General features: G+C 43.9%; 1 long non-coding RNA gene and 2 other non-coding genes across 3 annotated transcripts; all 3 read right to left on the bottom strand.

The window, feature by feature from the left end:
• Nucleotides 1-7,879: 7,879 nt before the first annotated feature.
• Nucleotides 7,880-11,191, bottom strand: LOC132429097 (uncharacterized). Its single transcript, XR_009520286.1, has 3 exons — nucleotides 11,073-11,191; nucleotides 10,036-10,069; nucleotides 7,880-8,357 (listed from the first exon to the last, which is right to left on the bottom strand). It is a non-coding gene; the product is annotated as an uncharacterized lncRNA (long non-coding RNA).
• Nucleotides 8,431-8,635, bottom strand: LOC132416310 (small nucleolar RNA SNORA73 family). The gene has a single exon (XR_009517548.1). It is a non-coding gene; the product is annotated as a small nucleolar RNA SNORA73 family (small nucleolar RNA).
• LOC132416298 (small nucleolar RNA SNORA73 family) lies at nucleotides 10,180-10,383 on the bottom strand. Its single transcript, XR_009517540.1, has one exon. It is a non-coding gene; the product is annotated as a small nucleolar RNA SNORA73 family (small nucleolar RNA).
• Nucleotides 11,192-14,709: the final 3,518 nt, after the last annotated feature.

Genomic DNA, 14,709 nt, shown 5'->3' with positions numbered 1-14,709 from the left:
GGTGGTTGTGGGAAACTGCCAAGGTCTGACTGGGGCAGAGGGTGCCATGCGGAGGAACTGGAGAGGGAGAGACAGACCATGGATTCAGGGTATTGTCTAAGGAGGCAGCCTCTTCCCTGGGGAAATGGGGAACTATGGAACGGATTTAAGCACGTGAGTGACAGAAGCAGAGTTTTGTTTTAGAACAAAATGGAGAATGCAGAGAATGGACTTGGGGGAAGGGGAAACCAAGGGTGGGGGAGGGAGGCCAGACAAAAAAGATGAGGGTGTGAACTGAGGTTGGGAGCTAGTGATGGAAAACAGGCGCCAAGCCGACTACCCTGTCTTGTTAACACACTCCACTCCTTCTTCAGGACAGGATACAAACAGTTCTTCAGGATTTCAAGTTCCCTGTGGTGACCTTTCAGGGCTTTTGATTGTGTCTGGGGGTTTCCCAGGTCAAAGGCGTGGCCTCTGCAGAAGGATATTTTCTCCATTTCATGTTGATTCTGACTCTGAAGGTCATTCTATCATACCTGAACTCTAGATAGACACTTTTTTTTTTTTTTTTTTTTTTTTGCGGTACTCTCACTGTTGTGGCCTCTCCCGTTGCAGAGCACAGGCTCCGGCCGCTCCGCGGCATGTGGGATCTCCCCGGACCGCGGCACGAACCCGTGTCCCCTGCATCGGCAGGCGGACTCTCAACCACTGCGCCACCAGGGAAGCCCTAGATAGACACTTTTGATGAGTGTTTACCAACTGAGTTTCTTCTACACAGAGCCCACCCCAAAGCACTCCCCATCTTTAAGGTTTCTCACCTCCTCAAGTTTACTTCTGCCTCCATCAGGGACTCCTCTTTTGGATGTTACACTGTGAAATTCCTCCAAGTTTTAACCCTGGGATCTCTGATCTGTCTCTGCTGTCTTCCTCCAAGATCTTACTCATTCACATGGCTTGATGTAATTATAAAAATAACTATCATCACGTATTTTGTAAAACCTCTTACTTCAACTACAGAAACACATCCGTCCATTACTTCATTGGTTCCTCACAAAACCCTTGACAGTTGGAAAATGAAAAAAAATGAGGTTCAAAGAGGTTAAGCAAGTTTTCTCTGGGGTCATCATACAAGTGGTAGAAGGAGATCAGAAATCTTCTTTAGGGCCGAGCCATCGCCTTTTAACTGAGAGGGCAGCCCACCTGGTCTGGTTCTGACCTCTACCCTAAGTTTTAGTCCTACGGCTCTACCCAGAAGACTCAATATTCCAAATAAAACTCATTTTCCTTGGATCTAGACCCCCCCACCACCACCACCCCCTTCATCCTTCAAGCCAAGGTTAAGGTTCTCCGAGAAGTACAGATTCAAACTTTCACATCTTTTCTGATTCTTCCCTCTCCTCTCCATCTTTTATTTCTGCCCCTCTGGTCTAAAGCACCACCCACCTGGCCTCTGCTCCCACCCCTCATCCTTTCCCCCTTCATTTCATTCCACCAAGATCCCAAGGTTAATCTCCCTAAATCATGGCTGTGAGACTTTGCCCTGCTTAAAAATCTTTAAAGACTCAGATATTTCTTCAGTGCTGTGCTAGGAGCACCAGGTGGCAAATGCCCCAAGCTGTTGGTTTCCTATTTCCCCTTTGGCGTCTGCACTGAACTCTGAGCATGCCCATGCTCATTCCTCCTTTCTTACCTTTCTCACCTCTCTTACCAGGTGCCTTCTCTCCTGCCTAGCTGAATTCTTGATATGTATATTTTAAGGATCAATTCAGTTGCCATCTCCATGAAGCCTTCCTAAGCCCTAATTATCTTTTCCTTCTTTGAATGCAAATATTCATTTTTTTCACACTCTATTATTGTTGTATTTTATTTATTGAACACAAACCATAGTAAGGAGAACAATCAATTGAATCCAACCCAGAAATGACACAGATGATAGAACTAGAAGTAAACGATATTAAAAGTTATTATTACTGTGTGGCAGGGCTTTCCTGGTGGTGCAGTGGTTAAGAATCCGCCTGCCAATGCAGGGAACGTGGGTTCGATCCCTGGTCCGGGAAGATCCCACATGCCGCAGAGCAACTAAGCCCATGAGCCACAACTACTGAGCCCACATGCCACAACTACTGAAGCCTGGGTGCCTAGAGCCCGTGCTCCGCAAAAAGAGAAGCCACTGCAATGAGAATCCCGCGCACTGCAACGAAGAGTAGCCCCCGCTGGCCGCAACTAGAGAAAGCCTGTGCACAGCAACGAAGACCCAACGCAGCCAAAAATAAATAAATAAATAAAAGAACTAAAAACATTAAAAAAAAAAGACTTACATTAAAAAAAAAAAAAACTGTATGGCATATGTCCAAAAGCTAAGTGGAGACATGGAAGATATAAAAAGACCCAAAGTGAGTTTCTCTCTCGACAATATCTAAGATTATAAATACACTGGATAGCATTAACAATAGATTAGATACTGGAAAAGCAATGATTAGTGAACTTGATGCACAGCAAAAGAAACTATCCAAAATGAAACATAGAAAAAAAATTTTTAAGTGAAAATAGTATTAGTGAACTATGGAATAACTTTAATAAGTAGCCTACTCTACAGGTAATTGGAGACCCTGAAAATAAGGAGGAACTGGGGACATAAAATACATGAAGAAATAATGGCTAAAAAATGTTCAAACTATAAACCTATAAACTATAAACCTACAGATCTGTGATTAAAAATAAATGTGGTCTTGGGACTCCCCTGGTGGTCCAGTGGCTAAGACTCCACACTTCCAATGTAGGGGGCCCGGGCTCGATCCCCAGATAGGGAAATAGACCCACATGCGTGCCGCAACTAAGAGTTTGCACGCTGCAGCTAAAGATCCCACATGCCACAGCTAAGACCCGATGTAGCCAAATAAATAAACACACCAAAAAAAGCTTTAAAAAAAGTAAAATAAATGTGGTCTGAACGCTCCAAATGAAAGGCAGAGATTGTCATAATAAATAGAAAAAGGAAGATCCAACCACACACTGCCTACAAGATATACACGTTAAACATAAATACAGTTGACCCTTGAACAACTCAGGTTTGAACTATGCAGGTCCACTTATACTCAGATTTTTTTCAATAAATACGTACTATGTACTACAGTCCTACACGATCTAAGGTTGGTTAAATCCATGGTTGCAGAATCACAGATACGGAGGGCCAACTGTGAAGTTATAGGGGATTTTCAGTAGCACTCCCATGTTGTTCAAGATTAAAAGTAAAAAGATAGAAAAAATAGATTAAAAGTAAAAAGACAGAAAAAGACATACTCTGGTAACACTAGTCAAAAGAAAGCTGGAGCAGCTATATTAATAGCAAAGTAGATTTCAGAGCAAAGAGTATTATTGAAATAAAGAAGGTAATTTCACAATGGTAAAGGAGTCAATCAAAATGCACAATCCTCAGTATATGCAACGAATAACAGAGCTTCAAAATACGTGAAGTAGGGCTTCCCTGGTGGCGCAGTGGTTGAGAGTCCGCCTGCCGATGTAGGGGACACGGGTTCGTGCCCTGGTCCGGGAAAATCCCACATGCCGCGGAGCGGCTGGGCCCGTGAGCCATGGCCGCTGAGCCTGTGCTCCGCAACGGGAGAAGCCACAACAGTGAGAGGCCCGCGTACCGCAAAAAAAAAAAAAAAAAAAAAATACGTGAAGTAAAAACTGATAGAACTTCTAGAAGAAACAGACAAATCGACAACTATAGCTGGAGATTTCAATTACCCACTCTCAATATTACTGATAGGACAGGTAGGAAGAAAACCAGCAAGGATCGAATAGACTTGAACAACACTTTCAATCAATTTGAACTGATTGACATTTATGGAACACTTAACCATTCTTCACACTCCACCTTGATTTTTTCGGACAACAGTAACATACTCATGCCTTTTTTTTTTTTTTTTTTTTTGCGGTACGCGGGCCTCTCACTGCCGTGGCCTCTCCCGTTGCGGAGCACAGGCTCCGGACGCGCAGGCCCAGGGGCCATGGCTCACGGGCCCAGCCGCTCCATGGCATGTGGGATCCTCCCAGACCGGGGCATGAACCCGTGTCCCCAGCATCGGCAGGCGGACTCTCAACCACTGCGCCACCAGGGAAGCCCCATACTCGTGCCTTTTAAGTGCACATGAAACATTTCCCAAGATAGGCTATACTAGGTTATAGAAAAAGTCTTGTTAAATTTAAGATGATTCAATCATACAAACTAAACATATACTTAGGCCACAATGGAATGAAAGTAGAAACAAATAACAGAAAGATCTTTGGAAAACTCCCAAATATTTAAAAACACACTTTTGGGAATTCCCTGGCAGTCCACTGGTTAGGACTCAGCACTTTCACTGCTGTGGCCTGGGTTCAATACCTGGTCAGGGAACTAAGATCCTGCAAGTCGCCTGGCGTGGCCTAAATAAATAAATATAAAAACAATAAGAACACACTTTTACATAGTCCACAGGTCAAAGAAGAAATCAAAAGGTAATTTCAAAGTATTTTGAACTGAATTAAAATGAAAACATAACATAGCAGAACTTCTGGAATATTTTTGTTTGTTTGTTTTGTTTTTTACTTGTGGAATATTGTTAGAGGAGTATTTGGGAGAAACTAATAGCACTAAATGCCTAAACTAGAAATGAAGAAAATGTCTCAAATTAATCAGCTTCTGCCTTAGGGAACTAGGAAAAAAAGAGCAAACTAAACCCCAAATAAACAAAAGAACATAATAAAGATCAAAACAGAAATCAATGAAATAGAACACAGAAGAATAATAAAGTCATCAACCAGCATTTGCTATGTGCCAGGCCCAGTACTAGGTCCTGAGCATACATATATGGTCCCATTCTTTTTTTTTTTTTTTTTTTTTTTTTTTTTTTTTTGCGTTACGCGGGCCTCTCCCGTCGCGGAGCACAGGCTCCGGATGCGCAGGCTCAGCGGCCATGGCTCACGGGCCCAGCCGCTCCGCGGCATGTGGGATCCTCCCGGACCGGGGCACGAACCCGTGTCCCCTGCATCGGCAGGCGGACTCTCAACCACTGCGCCACCAGGGAAGCCCTATGGTCCCATTCTTTAAGGATAACTCAACTAGTAGGTTAGATGGACATCAACTAAAAAATAAGCACATCAGAATGCTAATAACGTTACCATGATGGAATGCTCAAGGTGCCCACCTTACCTCTGAGAGAAGCCATTATGGGTGCTTAGGGAAGGGGAGGTGAGAATGGTGGCTGAGTTCAGGCTCTAAAGGTACAGACCTTCATCTAAAGATGTGTGACCTTGGGCAAATAATCTAACCTTGATTGTCTTCCTTTTCTATAACATGGATATAAAAAATGTCCCTGCCCTGCATAGGGCTGTTGTAAGGATTAAAGAATGCCTAGCACATAGTAAATCCTCATCAAATGTCAGATACCATCATAAAGACACAGGTTCTGTGACTTCCCTGGCTGTCTAGTGGTTAAGACTCCACTGCAGGGGCCCAGATTTGATTCCTGGTTGGTTGGGGAACTAAGATCCCATCCATCAGAGGGAAAGACATGCATAAAGACAGAAAATGGTGAAAGACAGAAGCAACAGCCAGGAAGGGCTCCCGCTCCCCAAGAAACTGCACTCATGTCTTAGTATTATCCAGAGCCAAGCAGACATAGGCACATAGCAGGTTTATAATTTGTTACAACTGAAACCGAGTTTTTATGGTGTAGTGGGTACTAATTAGCTGAATACAAAGTGTAAATAGCTAATTTTCTCAAGGCATGGTATGATGTGGGTTGAGCACAGGCTCTGCAGTCAATTGCCTTGCTCAGATGCACGTTCTGCCACTTACTGGCTATATAACTCGTGCAAGTTCCTCAACTCCAACTTCAGTCTCCTCTGCAAAATGGGCACAAAGGGTACCTACTTTACAGGGGTACATAGAATATTAGATGAAATAATGTACGTATCTTACCACGCTGCCTTGTTCAAAGGTAACAGTATATCATGATACGGTTTTGGGGTTCAAATCCTGGTTCTATTACTAGTTCGGTGATCTTGGGCAATACTAATCCCTCCATCTTCTCCCCTTTTCTCTCCCGAATAGGTAGGGTTCTGAGTGAGATAAGCCTGGTTTAGTAGATCATTTATCTGTGGTGGCAGACTTTATCAAACAAAACTTTAATGGATACTATATCCCTAGTTGTTTGCTTTTAAGTCAGAGAATTTTCTCACAAGCTCACTGTACTTATAAGACTGTAAGTTTTTTTTTTGCGGTACGCAGGCCTCTCACTGTTGTGGCCTCTCCCGCTGCGGAGCACAGGCTCCGGACGTGCAGGCTCAGCGGCCATGGGTCACGGGCCCAGCCACTCTGCAGCATGTGGGATCTTCCCAGACCGGGGCACGGAGACGTGTCCCCTGCATCGGCAGGCGGACTCTCAACCACTGTGCCACCAGGGAAGCCCGAGACTGTAAGCTTTTTTACAAATATTAACTCTAAATTCTCACTGCAACTCCAAGAGGTACTTTTATTGTCCCCATTCTATGCATAAGGAAACTGAGGCAGAGAGGTTAAGTAGCTTGCCCAAGGTCACAGGGACAGGTGGTATCAGGATTCAAACCCAGGCAGTCTCACTTTAGCAACTACTGCTATGACTATTGAGGCCTACATGTAGAAAAAAGCCAGAATAACCTGTTCATAAAAAGTCTACAGGTACGTATGTTGCAACCTGAAGTTCGGCAAAGGGTGTGACCTAGAATACTTGCTGACAGCTTTGCTTCAGCTACACTTGGGACACCAGAAATGGATGTATGCCCCACCTAGCACCCAGTCCTACCCTGAGAATTTACACCAAAAACATTGTTCAGACTTTACTGTGCATCTACCATCCAAAGACTGTTTATGTGGGAATGCCAAGATGTGCGCTGGACACAGGGCTAACCCTGGGGATACAGGACCAGTCCACTTCCTAGTTGTAGATTTGGGCAATTATTTATCCTTTCTCCTCCTGGGTTTTCCTATCAAAGCAGACAGATTAATACCCACTTCAGGGCTGTGATTAACACATGCCAAGTGCTTAGAAGAGCCCGGCACAGGTAAGCACTAAAAGTGTTGCTACTTGCTCAGGTAAAGCAACCGAGGTTCTCCAATAATCATAGCCACAAACTAGCTCCTATTCTTTACCCTCTCGTCCCTGAACGCTGTAAAACCGTACATCTGGATATTCCATGTGTTCAGGCCACAACCCACCAAACCCCCAAATCCCCCCCTTAAACCTGACCCCAATGGATTCTAAATGGGTTATTTTACCTCCCCATCTTGTAAAATTCACTTAATAGCCCCACCCAAGATCTAAGACTCTACCTTCTAGATGGTTCCCCGCTAGTCCCCAACCTTCAGTCTTATGACTTCCCTATAATGCTGGCAGCCTGTACACAGGCTTGACAAAGTCCTACTGTGACTCAAGCATAGCTCTTTGACACAGAAGCAGAGGATTAACTACCCCAACAGCTGCTTTTAACTTTTTAACATCTGCACCAAATCCTGTACAATGGTTAGGTCTCATCAGCATGAAGACCTCTCATTCAACACCCATGTCCTAATGTATAAGTCTCTAAGACCATACCTTAAGTTACCTATTTACAATTGGTTAGGATACATGCATTTTCCCAAGTAGTAGTACACAAATGCCAGGGCCTTTAATTAGTGCAGAATCAATCAGGTATTAACTGCTTGAACAAGCAGCTTCATTTATAGAATACTCATTTAGCAGTCATATTTGCATAGAAAAAACCACATAGGGAATTCCCTGGTGTTTTCACTGAAGGGGGACCAGGTCTGATCCCTGGTTGGGGGACTTAAGATCCTGCAAGCCACATGGTGCGGCCAAAAAAAGGAACCACACAATTATGTATATAGTCACCTTTATTGTAATTCACCCGAGTACATTAGAAACTGACATGGATCTCTTTATTAAGACATGTAGATTCTCATGGGCATCTGCTTTCCACTTTTAAGAAAATCCAGTTTACTTGAGAATGGCCAAGATCTTAGTATCAGTACATCAAGTTTCCACCTCACAGGAAACCTGCAAGGGTCTCTTGGGACTCCCAGGTCACTATACTGTCCACAGACCTGCCCACACAAGTGTCTTCTGGAATTCCTTCTAAATTTCAAAAGGCACCTGGTTAACAGAACACTATTACTCTGCTTGTTTTTAAGGTGCAATTCCAGGGTTAAACATTGTGCTGAAACTTAACATTTTCAAATTGCCCAGGCTGATCTTCCAAAAATAGTGTATTACTCACTTTACTAATCTCCCTGCCAAATAAAGGCCCCCAAAGCATTGTTAACTGCACAAGTCAGGTAAGGCTCCTCTTCTCTCCTGAATGAAAGGACAAAAAAAGAATTAGATTCATACATAACAATCTTATTTCACTTTTAAATTTTGGTATACTAGATGTCTCTCTGCATGGTTTGTCTCCTCAGTCATTGTCCATAGGACTCTGAGAAGCTGTAGGAATATGCAGGCGCAGACTCAAGGCCCAGCTTCATCTCCAACGTTGTGGAAAGGGACTGTACATCATGGGGCAGAGCCCTATGCTCCCATAGGCCACCAGGACAGAGCCCGGGGAGAGTGACCTCCCGGGGTGTCCACATTGGAATGTCTGACTGAACAGTTACTGTAAGTTCCCATACGGACAAGTTTCGTTCTGAGAGCGGACAAAGTACAACAAAGTTAGCCTAGGTACCCAATTAACACGATCGACTATATAGTACTGTACTGTAATAGGTTTATAATACTTTTCACACAAATACATAAAAAACAAACACAAAGAAATAAAGTAAACATTTTAAATCTTACAGTACCTTGAAAAGTACAACAGCTAGCATACAGGGGCTGGCCTCGAGTGAACAGGCCATGAGTTACTGACTGGAGGGAGAGGAGGTGGGAGATGGCAGAGCTGAAGGATCATTAGCAACAGGAGATGGAGGGCAAGCTGCAATTTCACTCATGCCTGACACTGATGGCACAGGTTCTGGTCCCTTGCTGGATTCAACTCTATCTACCCTCCTGAAAAAATGATCCAGTGATATCTGGGTACTAGCTCTTCTTCTCATCAGATGACACAGTAGCACTGCATTGCATTCTGAATGGTTGCTGCAACTTTCGTGTACCATTCTATGTCCGGGTCCTCTGCCTCAAAAACCAACAGTGCCTCCTCAAATAAAGAAAACCCCCTTACCACTTCCTGCATCATGAATCTCTTTCATTCTTCAGCAGTACCACCTATGTCACTGCTGCTTTTATGCTTGTTTCCAGACATCCTGGGCTTAAAATACAGATACTGTCCTACTGTACTCCATACAGTACTGTAAAGTATACTAAAACACAACCACTTGTAGAGGACGCACGTGTGTGACAATGTACACCAGACACCTGAATTAACTTACGTGATTGGACATGTTCGCATCTTAAGGTTTATATGTAAAGGACTTACTGTACCCCTGTTTTCAAGACATTTCATTTCCCCTCAATCCCATACTACATGTACACCTGAGGGAAGTTCAAGTCCACCAGGATTAGCAACTGTTTCTAATAACTTCAAAAAGTTACGCTTTATCTATCATAGTTACTGTCATTGTAGACATATGCTGGCGCAACTTAACCCCCCACATCACAGAAAGGAACTGTACAAGAGACCAAACCCTTAGTTCCCCTGGAAAGATCAAGAGGGTACACACATTACATGGCTCACGTGACAGCTTTGCTGTCTTTGGATAAGTCATTCAAAATTGTTCCATTTGCAAAACAGAAATCTCTCCTCTATCGTGAGTATTAAAGATGTGAAGATAAACTTTAAAAAGCCATCTTCCTGGAATATGAGCATACATCTAAGAAACTGTCAACATGCCTACAAAAAAAAGTAGCAAAATATCTAGATGCATTGAACGGCAGCATCTTCATGAAATGGAACCGAGCTCAAAATGATCAAATGTCTTATGCAAAATGTTGGCAGGCAAACACTGATAAGCCAAAAGGAATTCGTAGATTTACTTACCCCGAATCAAATTATTTGGAATCCCAAACAAATGCTGCAAAACAAAGCAGGTAAGAGCTTTAATCCAGCAGTACACCGAAACTGATTAAAACCAATTTTTCATTCACTTCGGATCAACCTAGATTCAGATATGCTGCTCTAGAGAGCTGTTTCCTGCATGGTTTGTCTCCTCAGTCATTGTCCACAGGACTCTGAGAAGCTGTAGGAATATGCAGGCGCAGACTCAAGGCCCAGCTTCATCTCCAACGTTGTGGAAAGGGACTGTACATCATGGGGCAGAGCCCTATGCTCCCATACGCCACCAGGACAGAGCCCGGGGAGAGTGACCTCCCGGGGTATCCACGTTGGTCACTATACTTTAGAAATTAACTTCACCAAGTTGACAGCTACTTCGCAGGAGTATCTATAAGGGAGTAGATCCCAATCACCCCAGAGTGTCAACAAGAGTTGGGCGCAAGACTAACGAGCAGACACATCAATAATCTGAATTTTCAACCAGGTACTCCAAAGACATCTAGGAACCCCAACAGGCGATTAGCTTGCTGCCGAAGAACAGCAAATAACAGCCGTTATGACGCCAGTAAAGGCTCCTACCTTTAACCTGATCGCCTGAAATAAAAAAATTGCCCCAAAAGAAAAAATAAATGGCACCAGAGTTAAGAATAACCCGAATCGGGAACAAAATGGCCTGCATTCAACTCCACTGAAGACGCTAACGCGCCTCCTAGGAAGCAGCATAATGGCGCAACAGGAAATGAGGGCGGGCGCTGCGCACTTAGCTTGTGGGCGCGGAGGGTCGCGCCCTGCAGGCCCGGGAATTCCCGCGCTAGCGACCCTTGGTTACGGCCAAGACCCGCGGCCGGCGAGGCCTCCCCCGCCCACACCCGACCCGGCCCTATTTTTGCGAGTAAGGGTAGTCAGCATGGACGCCGAAGATTCGGAATCATTCTAAATAGTATGATCCCCAAAGAAAAGGCTGAGTGGCAGACCCAGTACCAGACAAAACGCTGAAGAAGCAGGCATCTAATCACACTCACCTATCACTCAACGAGAATGACAACAGCCTTCCCCGAAAAGAACAAACGGTTCCAAGGCGTCGGTATTTATACCTTCTGAAGCCCTCGGAAGTCAAGAAATCTCTACTGCGCCTGCGCCGCGCCATGCGCAGTTAGGGAGTTAGAAATTCGCTAAGGGTGCTGGGACTCCACCGCAGGTTAAGCCCCACCCCTACCTGGCGTAGAGGCATCTCGCGATACTAGAGACTTCGCGCGGGACCTTGAAAGTGCAAGTTACAGAAAGAGAGGTTTTGAAGTATTTAGGCTGATGGGTAAGTGCTGGATCGGGTATTTACGGCTCTACGATCAGTTCACCAATCTGGAGGATAAGCCGTTAAATAAAGTAAAAAAACCTTTGGATTAATAAGTGTTCTGAATAGAAAAGGCATTTAAGCCTTGTCTGAAAAAAAAAAACAGAAAAAGAAAAAGGCATCTAGAGAAATGCAGTCTCAAAAGGAATTGAATCTACCCTGTTACGTGTGAAATAAACATTTGATAAATGGCGTTGGTAAATAAGTCGGAAGTACTAAACTGTACACTTAAAAATGGTTAAACTGGTAGATTTTATGTTACGTGTATTTTAACACATATAGACACCTAATATAAAGAAGGCAAGCAAAGAATCCTGAAGATAAATGTTACATGTGAAATATTGCAAATGCGATAGAATTCCGAATAAATGTTAGATAAATTGACGTAGAGCCATCACAGCTCTGCTATAACGAGTAGAAACATTTATGGTGTTCTTCCTATAAGATTTTGTGCTGGGTGCTTTAAATACATTATTTACCATCACAGCAATTCTAAGACATTGGTATTATTACCCAGTTAAAAATTTTTTTTTAAATAGCATGCATTTTCTTTCTTTCTTGCACTTATTTTTGGCTGTGTTGGGTCTTCCTTGCTGCGCGCAGGCTTTCTCTAGTTGTGGCGAGTGGGGGCTACTCTTCATTGCGGTGCACGGGGTTCTCACTGCGGTGGCTTCTCTTGTTGTGGAGCACGGGCTCTAGGTTCACGGGCTTCAGTAGTTGTGGCTCGTGGGCTCTAGAGCGCAGGCTTAGTAGTTTCGGTGCACAGGCTTAGTTGCTCTGCGGCATGTGGGATCTTCCCGAACCAGGACTCGAACCTGTGTCCCCTGAATTGGCAGGCAGATTCTTAACCACTGCGCAACCAGGGAAGCCCTATTACCCAGGTTTTAAGATGCGAAACAGGCCCAGAGCAGTGGTTCTCTAAGTGTAGTTGGCCAACTGTGGGGTCCCTGAGGTCAAAACTATTTCATAATAATACTTAGACTTTTTCTGCCTCCTTCACTATGTTGAGTCTACACTGATGTAAAATGAAAATGTGGGTTAAACTGCTGGTGTCTTAGTTTGCTTCAAAGCCCTGTCACCAAACTGTACTGGTGGTCACTGTATTCTTCATCAACACAAATTTAAAATTAAAAAAAAAGTCAGTTTCACCGAAGGACGTCCTTGATGAAGAAGTAAAAATCATTAATTTTACTAATTCTTGCCTTTTGAGTATCTGTCTTTTATTATTTATTTGGCTGTGTTGGGTCTTCGTTGCTATGCACGGGCTTTCTCTAGTTGTGGTGAGCAGGGGCTACTCTTCGTTGTGGTGTGCGGGCTTCTCATTGCGGTGGCTTCTCTTGTTGCGGAGCACAGGCTCTAGGCGTGTGGGCTCAGTAGCTGTGGCTCACAGGCTCTAGAGCGCAGGCTCAGTAGTTGTGGCACACGGGCTTAGTTGCTCCACGGCATGTGGGATCTTCCCGGACCGGGGCTCGAACCCGTGTCCCCTGCATTGGTAGGCACATTCTTAACCACTGCGCCACCAGAGAAGTCCTGAGTATCTGTGTTTTTAATATTCTATGTGACAAAGTGAGAAGTACACATAGAGCATTTATGCTGCATGTGAAAAGCTGATCTGCAGGAAAAGCACTTCTGACATTGTTTGAGTTGTGAGCTGAAAAAGCCACGTTTTTCATGGAATACTGTTTTATTTGAAAGAATGGCTGACATCTTTACCAACTATATATCTTGTGTGGGACTGGATTTTCTTCATTTACTTAAACCAAAACACCGTATAGTAACAGGTTGAATGCAAGAGCAGATATGAGAACTGAGTTGCCTTCAATTAAACCAGACAGTAAAGAGATTTGCAAAAAATGTAAAACAATGCCACTCTTCTCTATTTTTGGAAAATAGTTATTTTTCATACAAACATATTGTTAATTAACCTGTAATGGATTATTATTTTGAAATGTATCATAAATATTTTAAACATTTCTCAGTTTTAATCTTAGTACAGTAAGTATCAATAGATATCACCAACAGATAGAAAGTTTTTTGGGGTTCTGAGTAATTTTTTAAATTATGAAGGGGTCACGAAACAAAAATGTTTGAGAACCAGTAGTTTAGAGGAAGAGAGACAAATAATTCTGCTCCTTTTCTGGTGATATTGCGAGTATTCAGTTGCCTTTCACTCACTCATTCAACATTTACTTGGTGAATATGACTTAATTTGCTAGGCATTGTGCTAGACACTGGGGATTGAGATGAACCACTTTTTCTGTCCTTGAGCACTCACAGTGGGGGAAATAGACATGACAGCAAATTATACTACTACTTGATAAGCTCTGTGTGGCATGAATAATGTATTCTGAGGACAGAGCAACTGAACAATTGGCTAAAGGCTGAAAGGGTTTTCCTGGGGAGTTAAAATCTGAGCTAAGACTTGAAGGAATAGTAAAAGGGTGGAGTGTGGACGATGACAGCGTTCCAAGTGAGGAAACTAGCAGGCCTGTGGTCTCCTGGGAAGGGTGAGAGGTCAGCTTGATTAGGAACATCAAAGGGAGAACTGCCTGGGCTTTTCATGAGCCTGAGAAATAGGCAAGAGCTGAATACAAAGTATCTTGTGGTCCAGACAAAGTTTAGTTTTGAAGTAAAGGATTGCTCTATCTTTGCATTTTATCTTTTTTTGGCTGTGCCACAGGGCATGTGGGATCTTAGTTCCCAGACCAGGGATTGAACCTGTGCCCCTGCTGTGGAAGTGCGGAGTCTTAACTACTGGACCGCCAGGGAAGTCCCTATCTCTGCCTTTTAGAAAGGTAACTCTAGTGGCAAAGTCGGAGGATAAATTGGAGAGACTGGAGGTTATAAAGTCCCGTTAAATTATGTTGGCTTTTTTTTTTTTTTTTTTTATCGGTACGCGGGCCTCTCCCTGTTGTGGCCTCTCCCGTTGCGGAGCACAGGCTCCGGACGCGCAGGCTCAGCGGCCACGGCTCACCGGCCCAGCCCCTCCGCGGCATGTGGGATCTTCCCGGACCGGGGCACAAACCCGTGTCCCCTGCATCGGCAGGCGGACTCTCAACCACTGCCCACTGCCAGGGAAGCCCAAATTATGTTGGCTTTGAACTTGAATGGTAAACAAGGCAAGAGGAGATAAAGGAATTGAGAGACATTTCTGAGGTAGAGAATGTACAGACTTTATTGTCCTACTGGACCTGCGAGGTAAGAGAGAAACTTGCAGATAATATCAAAGTTTCAGATTTGGGATGCTGAACATATTGTGGTCTCTGACTCTGATAACTGAGAAAGTAGGTGGTAGGGGTGGTGAGTAA

The sequence above is a fragment of the Delphinus delphis genome, chromosome 1, assembly GCF_949987515.2.
Source record: "Delphinus delphis chromosome 1, mDelDel1.2, whole genome shotgun sequence".
NCBI classification, from domain to species: domain Eukaryota; kingdom Metazoa; phylum Chordata; class Mammalia; order Artiodactyla; family Delphinidae; genus Delphinus; species Delphinus delphis.
This window is presented reverse-complemented; position numbering and strand designations above follow the sequence as displayed.